The sequence below is a fragment of the Brienomyrus brachyistius genome, unplaced genomic scaffold (genome assembly GCF_023856365.1).
Source record: "Brienomyrus brachyistius isolate T26 unplaced genomic scaffold, BBRACH_0.4 scaffold70, whole genome shotgun sequence".
Lineage (NCBI taxonomy): Eukaryota > Metazoa > Chordata > Actinopteri > Osteoglossiformes > Mormyridae > Brienomyrus > Brienomyrus brachyistius.
The window spans coordinates 890,881-902,063 of NW_026042345.1; the positions used below are offsets into that span (position 1 = coordinate 890,881).

The window sequence follows — 11,183 nt, forward strand, 5'->3', positions numbered from 1 at the left end:
GACTTTTTTAAATTAAAACTGACCTTATTGATCCTAGGGGGAGATTCTGGTCCGTTCAGCAGCAAAATCGCAGCACACAGACATATAGCGCCAAACAAAGTATAAAGACAACCTGCATAGTGCAAACAAGTAAACTTGCTGCAAACAAGTTTAAAAGTACACAGTACACAAAAAGAATATTGCAATATTGTATGTGTCTAACGTGATCTCGGCTATAATTTCCACAGTAGCTATTCAGGTGTTTCCAAAGCAATTTAAGCTCTGGATTAATAAAATATAGTATGGATAAATAAAAAAAAACAAACAAACTGTAAAGAAATATTGGACTATCAAGTCCTTAGGGAGTTTACTCTGTAATAGTATTGTACAGAAAATGAACTCAATGGAAATATAAAGCTCAAAGGTATGTGTATCCATTGTCCATCATCACTTATCCAGTACAGGCTATTGGTGAGACAGAAGTCTATTTCAGCCTGAGGCATGTGACACCCTGGACAGGATACCAGTCCATCACAGGGATCACACTCAAACAATATCGGCAATTTGGACTGTCGAGTGTTCAGACTGCAGGGGGATGCCTGTGTGCCCAGGGATGCCCTGTGCAAAGACGGGGAAATCTGCCAACTCCGCCCACACACGGAACCGGCGATGGCAAAGGAATCCCCAATCCTGGAACTGTGATGTCGCAATGCCACCCCAGCACTAATGATGTCAGATTTACGAGAGCAGTCTCATTCATTACTCAGAGTAATACGTGCTTTATTTCAGCAAATAAAAATAACCGAGAAGGACGCGGAAAAGCGAGACGCTCAATGACATAACGTTCCACGTGAAATGACGTTCCACGTGAAATAACGTTCCACGTGAAAGCCAACAATAACACAGTGAAGGATCGATTTTCCCATTAAACGCGACTGTTTGATTTTCCCCATGCGCACAGTGGTTCACTTGTCACACAGATCAGAATCCGCAAATGAATATTATCGATCCATCTACCTTTATCAAAAACAACAACACCACCCAAAAAAAAGAGAAACGAAAAACTTAGAGCTAAATGATAAACTAAAAAATATAATCAAATTTCTGTGTATCATATGGTGCCCCTGGGAAATCAAATGCAAAAGTGGCAAAGTAATGAAATTATTGGAATTACGATGACTTGCTTGTCAAAATCCAATTATTTTGACACTGTTCTCTATGGCTGGAGTTATCTCAAATCCCACAGTCTCAACTCATCTACTGAGGCTAATCTCTGATTGTGTTTGTTCAGTTCAGATCTCTCTCCGAAGGCTTGCATTGTGACACGCTATGAAGAACTAACTGGAGAATTTCAAACCGTGTTTCCTGTGTGGGCTGAGCACAGTGACGTCCGGGGTGAGTTGTGGTCCTCCGGGTAACGCAAACATGGAAGAAGTGGGCAGCAAATCCACGATCACCAAAGACACGTTCCTAAATTATCCATCCATATATACATACATACATCTTTCCTAAGTAGTTAACCAGTACAGATCACAGTGAGGCTAGAGTCTGTCCCATTAAGCACAGGGCAGAAAACAGGGGCACCAATAAGTACCAGTAAGTCACAGAGCCTTCACTCCTACACAGAATCACACAATGTGGCCAATTCTGAGACGCCAATTTTTTTTTTTCCCTCCACCACCCCCCCTCTGCGGAGGACTGCTTTATTTCAATTCATTTTTAAAATTTTTATTTATTTCCTCGAGAAGGAGATGGAGAGAGAGGGGGAAAGAAGGAAGAAAACGGAGAAGAAGGGAGATAGAGAGAGAGAGGGAGGGAAAAAACACAGATAATCTTCTTCAATACCTGCTGCAGAGAGAAAACAACAACCAACATCTGTACGAGTCACAATGAACATGTTAAGAAGCAACAGCTGATTAAGACAGTGTGTGTCTGTGAGTACCTGTGTGTACACCTGTGTGCACGCCTGAGATGCCAATTTGCCTAAAAACCGGTCTTTTGGACTGTGGGAGGGAACCAGAATAGCAGAGGAAACCCACAAAGTAAAATTATAAAATGTAAACGCCACTCATGCAGAGCCAAGAGCCAGAACCTACAGCCGATGTTAACATTCAGCTGTGTGTTCCAGCACAGTGCTTCATCGCTCTGCTGAAATCCCAGACGCAGAGATAAGGACCTGTAACCTTTACTGTATTTCACGCCAGCGGGACGGGAAGGATTCATTTCCCCGAATGAATTGATCGTCTTCATTCACAAGCTCACACCCGTTGGTTCCGGTACTGGCAGAGCTGTCCATCTTCCGGTCACGCCCCACCCAAGAGGCTCTGTGCATATAGCCTGTTCGTGGACAGTAGCTGTACTGGTGAGTTGCATCCTACTGAGAAGTACAGGCCCTTTTGCTTTCAGAGTCCTGCCCTTTGGCTAACAAGACGCGCCCAAACCCGGACGTGTATAAAGATGCGGAGATATCCTCTTTTGACCAAGATTGGTGAATGTCTTTGCTTTATTAAACTGTACTGTATTACACCTACAGTCTGTCTGTCTGTCCATGGCATGCTGAATGCATACTGTCTATATACTGTATGGTATGTGTATTACACTTGCATTTGTGCATATGTAGAGCTACATATTATTGTTACATATTACAGTTGATTTATGTACAGTTTACATGCAGTTCACTGTTGTACAGTTAATATACTTACATTTTGTGTTTTTTTAATCTACCGCGCTGCTGATAGGAACTTGTAACCCAAGACTTTCACTCACTAGTTCCCTCATTCTAGTGATTTGGCCATAAAAGTGATTTGATTTGATGAATAGTAGTGAAGCAAGTCAGTCTGAAAGGCCATTCTTAAGGTGTGGGGACGCCAAATATTGACTTAACCCATGACATATTCTTTCATTCTTTAATGCAAACTAATGTGTCATCAGCCATATTTTCATTTACTCTGTTTTGCTTATGTATGGTTTTGTTATTTTCGTAGAGTCTCCCGTGTAAAATGGTAAGAAATTTTGCAGAATGTGTCGGCTTAATCACAGTAAAACCAATTCAGTTGACAATCTTAGATCTTTTATGCAATCTTCTATTCAATCCCATAATTATCGATTACATTGATTTCTTCTAGCCATACAGCTATAGTCGGATGGATACAGCCTTTTCAAAGAGAGAACCATGGCCGTTTGAATGTATTTGTAGCTTGAAGAATGGAGAATGGAGCAGAGAAATTTTCTCGGCACCCAAATGGGGTCCAAAGGGTTTCAGAACCAAAAGACATACAAATATCTTGGACGTTAACAAACAGACATGAACAAGCATTGTTTCCCGGCTCTCCCACAAAGACAGAATGAACCGTCTGTAAACAATTACTAACTGGTTGCAGGTGAATTGAAGGGTTTGTCCCCTAAACTCACCCCTCCCATACCCATCCACTCCACCCCCCCAAATCTTGTCCTATTTAAAACCTTCACTGCTCAGCACATGCAAAAAAACGTGACTAAATGCATTCTCAGAAACTTATCTACTAAACTCAGAAGCACAAGTGTCATGCGTGGTGTTCCAGTTGGCATTTGAGATCACCGTACCTCATCTCGTGCTGGTGCCTCATAACACAACCGGACAGACGTTGCTGTTTTTTATAGCATTTTTTTTTTTTTGTTATTGTGTCAGAGGCTGTTGCCGGAACAGTCACCTGAAAAACAAAAAAATAAGAGAAAAATAAAACAAGGGGCTGTGTTGTTTATTGGGTGTGTGGGGGATGTTAGTTACAGCTTAGGGTAATACTCATCCTGCCTGTGTCTGTGTTTGAGGGGTGGGAGTGGGGGTGGGACTGGCCATCCGGCAAAGCAGGCATTTTCCTAGCGGGGCAATGGGGTTGCGGGCCAGCAAAAATCCGTCATGCAGGGCGACCCGACCCACCTGCAGAAAAATTCATTAATCACAGGGGACTCCCCTACCATTGACGGTGTATGTTTGTACGCATGTGCATGAGCGATGACGCCCTAATGGCCCTGCCCTCAGGGCACATACAGGCCAGTATAGAAACCTCTTTAACGGCGGGGAAGTTTGATGTTGCTACCTGGGCGGGGGGTGCAAAAAAAGGCATCTTACTTTCTTGGCACACATATAACCTGTTGTCTACCTATAGCGTACCAACAAACTGCTTATGCAAAGGTGAGAAGTGTGAACGCAGAACATACAGTAATGCTGGTCTTGTCAATTTCAACTCAAGCGACAGGAGGGTCTACCTCCCCATCTGGCCCCAAACTCCGCTCATGCTATTTCAACATAATATTTGTTAAATTTGCTAGTCTCCGAATTCTTTCCTTCCATGTCTTTCTGTCCTTGCCGGTCTCAAACGGCGGGGCCCCTTTAAGGTTCTAATGGCATCCTAAAAGTGACACCTTCCAGCTCACCTGGAGGGCCCCCTCATCCAGTGGCAGCTGCCGTGCGAGATACGGATATGGATCCAGTCCAGTATGCATCGGCTAATTAGCCGTGCCGCTTTATCTCCAGCGCTCCTTATCTCCGCCATGCCCTTGTCTGCGCCACACTCCAGCGCACCGCGGCGTGGCTTACCCCGGACACGCGCAGCCACGCGCCTAATCTCCGCCGCCTTCACGGCTCACGCTGCCCTGCGCCTTATCCCCACATGTTAATAAACGCTCTAATAAATAACAAGTCATGCCCTTTAAGTAGCAAGAAATTAATTTAAGATTAAGAACTGCGGGTCGTATTTTACAGAAGGCGGGCGACGTGCCCAGTTCATTTTGCGGAGATGGCATCGTTAAGTATATGTATTAAGCAAAGAAGATCGAGTATCAATGATACAACGTAAATCTACATACACAAATGCGTCCAGACGGTTACTAGTATTTGGACATATGGCGTGAAACTGTAGATGACTCTATAGATGCCATTTTTGAAAAATATATATTTTACGTATACAGTTTTTAAAATCAGCCGAAAGCAGCAGACAGAGATCAAACTAACTAAATACCGCCATCTGCTGGACATTTGTACCACCGCAGTGCTGGGAAGATTCATCCAGCTGTGTTTATCACACGCCGTCTAAAAGGGTGATTTCCTAAAAATAAAATCCGCTCAGCAATCCAATTTATAACGTTTCGATTAAACGGCCCCCATTCATTCCCTGACACACTGTCATCCGTCGGGATTCAGTGAGTCACCCTACGATAATAGAAAAAGTCCAAAGGGTTAAGGTTAGAAGCGCGTGACATTTGCGATCCCAGCCAGCCACACTCGCTTCCAAAAAACATTGGGACGCTGTGTACAATGTAAATAAAAATAAAAGGCAATGATTTGCAAATCAAATAAACCCAAATAAACCAAAAAAAGACAACGCATCAGATGTTGAAACCGAGCAATTTTATTGCTTTATAAATAAATAAATACTCGATTTGAAATTGATGCCAGTAACACGTTTCAAAAAAGTTGGGACAGGAGCAACAAAAGACTGGAAAAGTTGTGCAATGCCAAAAGAAAAACAATTGTGGGAATACTCATTAATTATTAGGTTAATTGGCAACAGGTCAGTAAGATGATTGGTTATAAAAAAGAGCCTCCCAGAGAGGCAGAGTCTGTGCAGTGAAGACGGGGAGAGGTTCACCGCTCTGTGCAGTGAAGACCGGGAGAGGTTCACCGCTCTGTGCAGTGAAGACGGGGAGAGGTTCACCGCTCTGTGCAGTGAACATAGGGAGAGGTTCACCGCTCTGTGCAGTGAAGACGGGGAGAGGTTCACCGCTCTGTGCAGTGAACATAGGGAGAGGTTCACTGCTCTGTGCAGTGAAGATGGGGAGAGGTTCACTGCTCTGTGAAAGACTGTGGGCAAATAGTGCTGCACTTTAAGAATAATGTTCCTCAATGCAATGTTGCAAAGACTTTGGGAATTTCATCATCTGCAGTACATAATATTATTAAAAGATTCAGAGAATCCGAAGAAATCTCTGCACGTGAGGGACAAGGCTGAAAACCAATACTGGATAGCCGTGATCTTCGGGTCCTGAGGCAGCACTGCATTAAAAACAGACGAAATTCTACAGTGGAAATTGCCGCATGGGCTCAGGAACACTTACGAAAACCACTGTCTGGGGACAGGATGTATAAATGCAGGATAAAACTCCACTGTGCAAAGAAGAAACCACATCTAACCATGATCCAGAAACTTCTCTGGACCTGAGCTCATTTAAGATGGACTGAAGCAAAATCGAAAACTGTCCTGTGGTCTGATGAATCAAAATTTCTGATTCTTTTTGGAAATCATGGACACAGTCTCCTCCTGGCTAAAGAGGAGAGGGACCAACTGGGTTGTTACCAGCAGACAGTAAAAAGCCCAACACCTGATGGTGTATATTAGTGCCCCCCCCAGTATATTAGTGCCCATGGCTTGGGTAGCTTGCACAGTTGGGAGGGCACTATTAATGCTGAACGATATATACAGGTTTTGAAGCAGCATAATCTGCCAAACAAACAACGCCTTTTTCAGAAAAGACCTGGTATATTTTGGGGAGAAGATGTCAAACTGCATTCTGCGTGCATTACAGCAGCATGGCTCCGTAGCAGAACAGACTCGTCACCAAAAAAAAAAACAATTGACACACAACGGAATGAAAAACACGACAAAAGACCCCAAACTGCTGAACGGTTAAAATCCTATATCAGTTATGAAGACCTGACTCTCCATAATCCACTCGATGATCGCCATTCTGGAAATAGGAAACAAGAACAGGAACCGAAGGATGTCAAGACGTGATGAAAGTTATCTGCGCATGGGACAGCCCACGTCTGGTCCCGGGCTCGGGACACGGTGGCTCCTGTCATTTATGGAGGTGTGACATGTGGGTCATGTACTGTAACTGGCGAAGGGCGATTTTCAAATAACGTTAGAAGCCGCCGACAACGAAATGCCCAGGGTGATTAACATTGTCATGCTGTGAAATGAGCCAGCCTTTTGTTTTAAATCTAATACGTGAAAGAGGCGATTTCGAGCAATCTCCCCTCGACCCTGATCCGTGCTTCTTTTAATGATCTCGTCATTAAATGCGACATCCCTGTCGTCAGTACAGCAATGACGGGAAAACAATTAGCCAGTCAGTCTCCGCTTCCATTGTAGCGGTCAGCCAATGGGCAGCGACCAGAGTGCAGTTTTCCTTTCCATCCGCCATTCGTGGTGCTGCACTAAGCAGGAATGACGAGCAATTTTTGTTGCGTGGGAGGGGGGGAGGTGTGGCTGATAATTTAAAATGACCTGGGAGATGTTGCAGAAGCGGACTGATGAATCGTTAGCCAGGTAGTACTTCTGCGGTATATACATTGTGCTATTGCTGCCATCTCCCAACCCCAGGGTATCGTTTGCATGTTTTCTCCGTGCTTGTGCTGCTTCTCCTCCTACGACCCAATGACGGCACACGGCTGTAATGGCCTGGGTGCGTGACTCCCAGAGGACCCAAAGGCCCTGTGATGCACTTTTGTTCCGTCCAGGATGCCGCCTGTCTTACGGCATCCGGAAAAGGCACAAGTGACCACTAAAAACAGGCGGGTCGGCATGAAGAGCATAAGTGCCTATATGTCTGTCCATTTATCTTCCAGTCCCTTATCCAGTAGAGGGTCAGATTGCAGACTGCACAGGGTACAAGGATAGTATGAACACCATTATGCACAATTCAATAGCACATTTCACCTACCTGCCTGTCTTTGGACTCAGAGGCACAATATTGGGAGGACGTTCAGACTTCGCACACGGCCGTGGGATTCGGCTCCCGCACCTTGCACATGTGATGTGGAAGATCCACTCACTGCAGCCAAACTGTATGTAACGGCCATAAATAAAAATCTGATGGTTATTTTCACACAAAGGCAAGACTGTAACACCTGACAGTGTTATTTTATTGGTGTTACAGAAGTGTGGCTGTTTTTCATTTGGTCAGTGGTGATGAACCTCTTAAGTCCGGCTGCTTTACTCACACAGACCCGCTTGTGGCCGTTCGCACACAGGGTCCTAGTGCCTCCGGGGTTGGCGGATGCCAATGCGTTTAATGGCGACGCGAACCAGCCTGTCCGCTTTTCTGGAACGAGAGATCACATGCGGTGCACTTTTGGGGAAAGTTTTTTTTTTTTTTTTTAAATCCTGACTTTGTGGCATGAAAAATTGATTTGCTGGACGGCTTTGATGACATAACAGGCTGCGAGAGGTTGAGCACCACTTCTCAAAGACCAGGGCCAAAAAAAAGTGACAATAATCTCATGGTAGTTAGCACCTATAATGTATTCCACTCCTCTGCTGTACAGGCAGGATTTCATTGACCCTTGGGGCCCTGAGAATAGGCAGATGTAGCACTGAACACACCTTGTGCCTTGGGTGAGCTTAAAGAGATACAAGGCTAAATCAGACCGGCCTCTACATCCCGCTGGTGCCAATTCTGCTGCATGTTATAGCCGAGTGCATGCTATTTAAAAACAAAGTGATGAAGGGCTGCTTGCCTTGGCTCGACAATTTAACCCATTACATTCTCCTGGTTGCCACATTTATGTGTATGGGCAGCAGTGTGTCTGATCTGACCGTGTTTATCAGTATTGTTGGGTTTTAACGGCGTCATTTGTGATGGCTGCTACTACAGTGTACTTAAAGCAGTGTTTCCCAGTCTGTTCTTTGGGGACCCCACAGAAAGTCCATGTTTTTGCTCCCTCCCAGCTGGTTGGGAACAAAAAATGTGGACTGACTGGCAGGGAGCCGGGAGGGAGCAAAAATGTGGACTGTCTGGCAGGGAGCCGGGAGGGAGCAAAAATGTGGACTGTCTGGCAGGGAGCCGGGAGGGAGCAAAAATGTGGACTGACTGGCAGGGAGCTGGGAGGGAGCAAAAATGTGGACTGACTGGCAGGGAGCTGGGAGGGAGCAAAAATGTGGACTGACTGGCAGGGAGCCGAGAGGGAGCAAAAATGTGGACTGACTGGCAGGGAGCTGGGAGGGAGCAAAAATGTGGACTATTTGTGGGTATATCAAAAAGCAGAAGCTAGCAGAAATTTCAAAAAATCTGACAAACTGCCTTGTCGCAATGTAAATGTCTGTCTTCCCTTCAAACCTTTTTAAAGAAATATTCAGTAGTCTGACTTTTCTTAACTGAACCATTTCATTGTCAAATTCTTAGTGAAAACAAAACACAAAATAACAATGTAACAACGCAATAGAGTTGCATAAAGCTGATGGACTGTATGGAATTAAAGTATGTTTTTCTCTATTTTACAGCATGATCACACAGTAAAATTATAGCAGAATTGCCTTACAGCAAGAGCAGATTTAAACAATGATTGTTAACAGTAATATGACACGTGATCCTTGTTTCAACGCAAAAACATGACTCAATTAATAACTTGTAAGAATTCCATGCATGCACACATACCCATTTACATGTTTGCTGTCTATGTGGAGATTACCAGCCTTCTGTCATTTTCATCCAATTAGTGGTTTTCAATCTACAATGTGACTAAAGTATAAGGAAAATAAGGTCTTTGAAAAATTATATAATTAATAATTGCTTATAAAACAATGATCCTATGAGTCACTAAGAGGCAGAATAAATCGACATATTACTTCGTTTATATTAATTATTCAAAGCAATAATTTCCAGCTGTTTACATTTTTTCTGTTTTAATTAATGCAATAAAATGACTGTATTCATTATTTGAACACATGTCAAGTTTGAAACAGTTTGCTTGCCTGGCTTGTCAGTAACAGCACCTTGCAGTTTTTCCGTCTGAAAGCATCCCCACTGGGTCCTAAAGACCTTTGACTCAGGGAGGGGCGACAGGGACCCCGGCCCCATCTGAAAGCTGATTGGCCACCGCAATGTCCTTCCCCTGTCACTCGCCGATTTGAAACATATTGGCCAATGATGAGGCTGGCCCCTCTGTATGAATAATGGCCCTTCGTATTCCCCCCCACCTTAAAGAATCCTAAAATCGCCCCTGTCCGAGAGGATCTGCTGCCAGGCAGCGAGGGGGGGCACCCGAAACCCCCCCCCCCAACCCCCATCTTCATTAGATTTTTTACAGGACAGCACATGAGATGGTGACCATCAAATGGCCAGTTTAAGTGTTGGGTGATTGGATCCACTGGGGATTCAGAAAAATCCTCACAGAGGGATTTATTTATTTCTTTCATTCTTTCTTTTCTCTCCTTCCTGGCCACTTTCTCTGAGCGAGCTGTGACTGAACTCCACGTTTGAAGGCTAAACCACTAGCGGCTGCCATGTGCCCCCAGAGACCGTCTGTTTACCCAGTCGTCCTTTGTCGGTTTGCGCTTAAGGCATCATCACGCCCATTAGAGTCGTGTGTTCTTTACCCCCCCCACACCCAGACTGGCTCATCGCCAGGACGGACGCAGTAAACCTCTCTCCAGATGTCCTCGTTCTCGCTTTTTAATTGGAACCACGATTCGGTTCTCAGTACCCGCCGCCGACTCGTAATCCAATTTTTGGACCGAGCCGAGCGCGGCGAAAGGCAGGCGTGCGCCCGATCGGCCGTGTCGCTAGCAGCGCCGCTAAGTACCTGGAGACGCTCGCAGCTGACTAGAGGACTTCCTGTTAGCGCGCCGGTGTGTAACGGCGACCATTTGCATTGTTTACTGCGTAAGGCCAATTTGTCAACTAAAGCTAGTGGCCAGAGTGTTTGGTGCGATTTACGAAACGTCTCACAAGTGCTAGAAGCCGACTTTTACTGACGCAAGCAGAAAAGAGTGGAGGGAGGGCTGAGCATCTGCCCCCTTTCACCTGCATGAATGAAAGTGCCCCCCCTCTAATGTTCCAGGTGCCCTTTCCTCAATAACCGGCAATCACACAAAATCTTCCGAAGTGGACCAATTCACCAAGCCCACGCCCCGCACCCCCCTCAGCTGGCAAAAAAGTTCCATTCGGCCACACACCCCCCCCCCCCCCCCCTCCCGGCGCCTGCTCGTCACTGCAGACAAGTCCAGGTCATTCCTCTTCGTGCACCTTCAACAAAAGTTGCACAGCAGGTGAGCAGTTTGTCCCTGTGACGGGAAGGTTGTCGGTTCGAATCCCACGGCTGGCAGAGTGATTTCACTGTTGGGTACTTAGGCTGGGCCCTTCGTCCCCAATTTCTCCAATAACAGCCTGACCCTGCTTCCTTAATTACGTGTCGCTTTGGATAAACGCACCTGCTAAACAAATAA

At 45.3% G+C, this 11,183-nt stretch overlaps 1 long non-coding RNA gene across 2 annotated transcripts; it reads right to left on the minus strand.

The window, feature by feature from the left end:
* Positions 1 to 1,704: 1,704 nt before the first annotated feature.
* LOC125726312 (uncharacterized) lies at positions 1,705 to 8,978 on the minus strand. Of its 2 annotated transcripts, none has more exons than XR_007388145.1 (3): positions 7,961 to 8,978; positions 7,681 to 7,802; positions 1,705 to 3,668 (listed from the first exon to the last, which is right to left on the minus strand). It is a non-coding gene; the product is annotated as an uncharacterized LOC125726312 (long non-coding RNA). The 2 variants fall into 2 exon arrangements; XR_007388146.1 differs by lacking the exon at positions 1,705 to 3,668 and adding an exon at positions 3,774 to 3,895.
* Between the last annotated feature and the right edge of the window lie 2,205 nt (positions 8,979 to 11,183).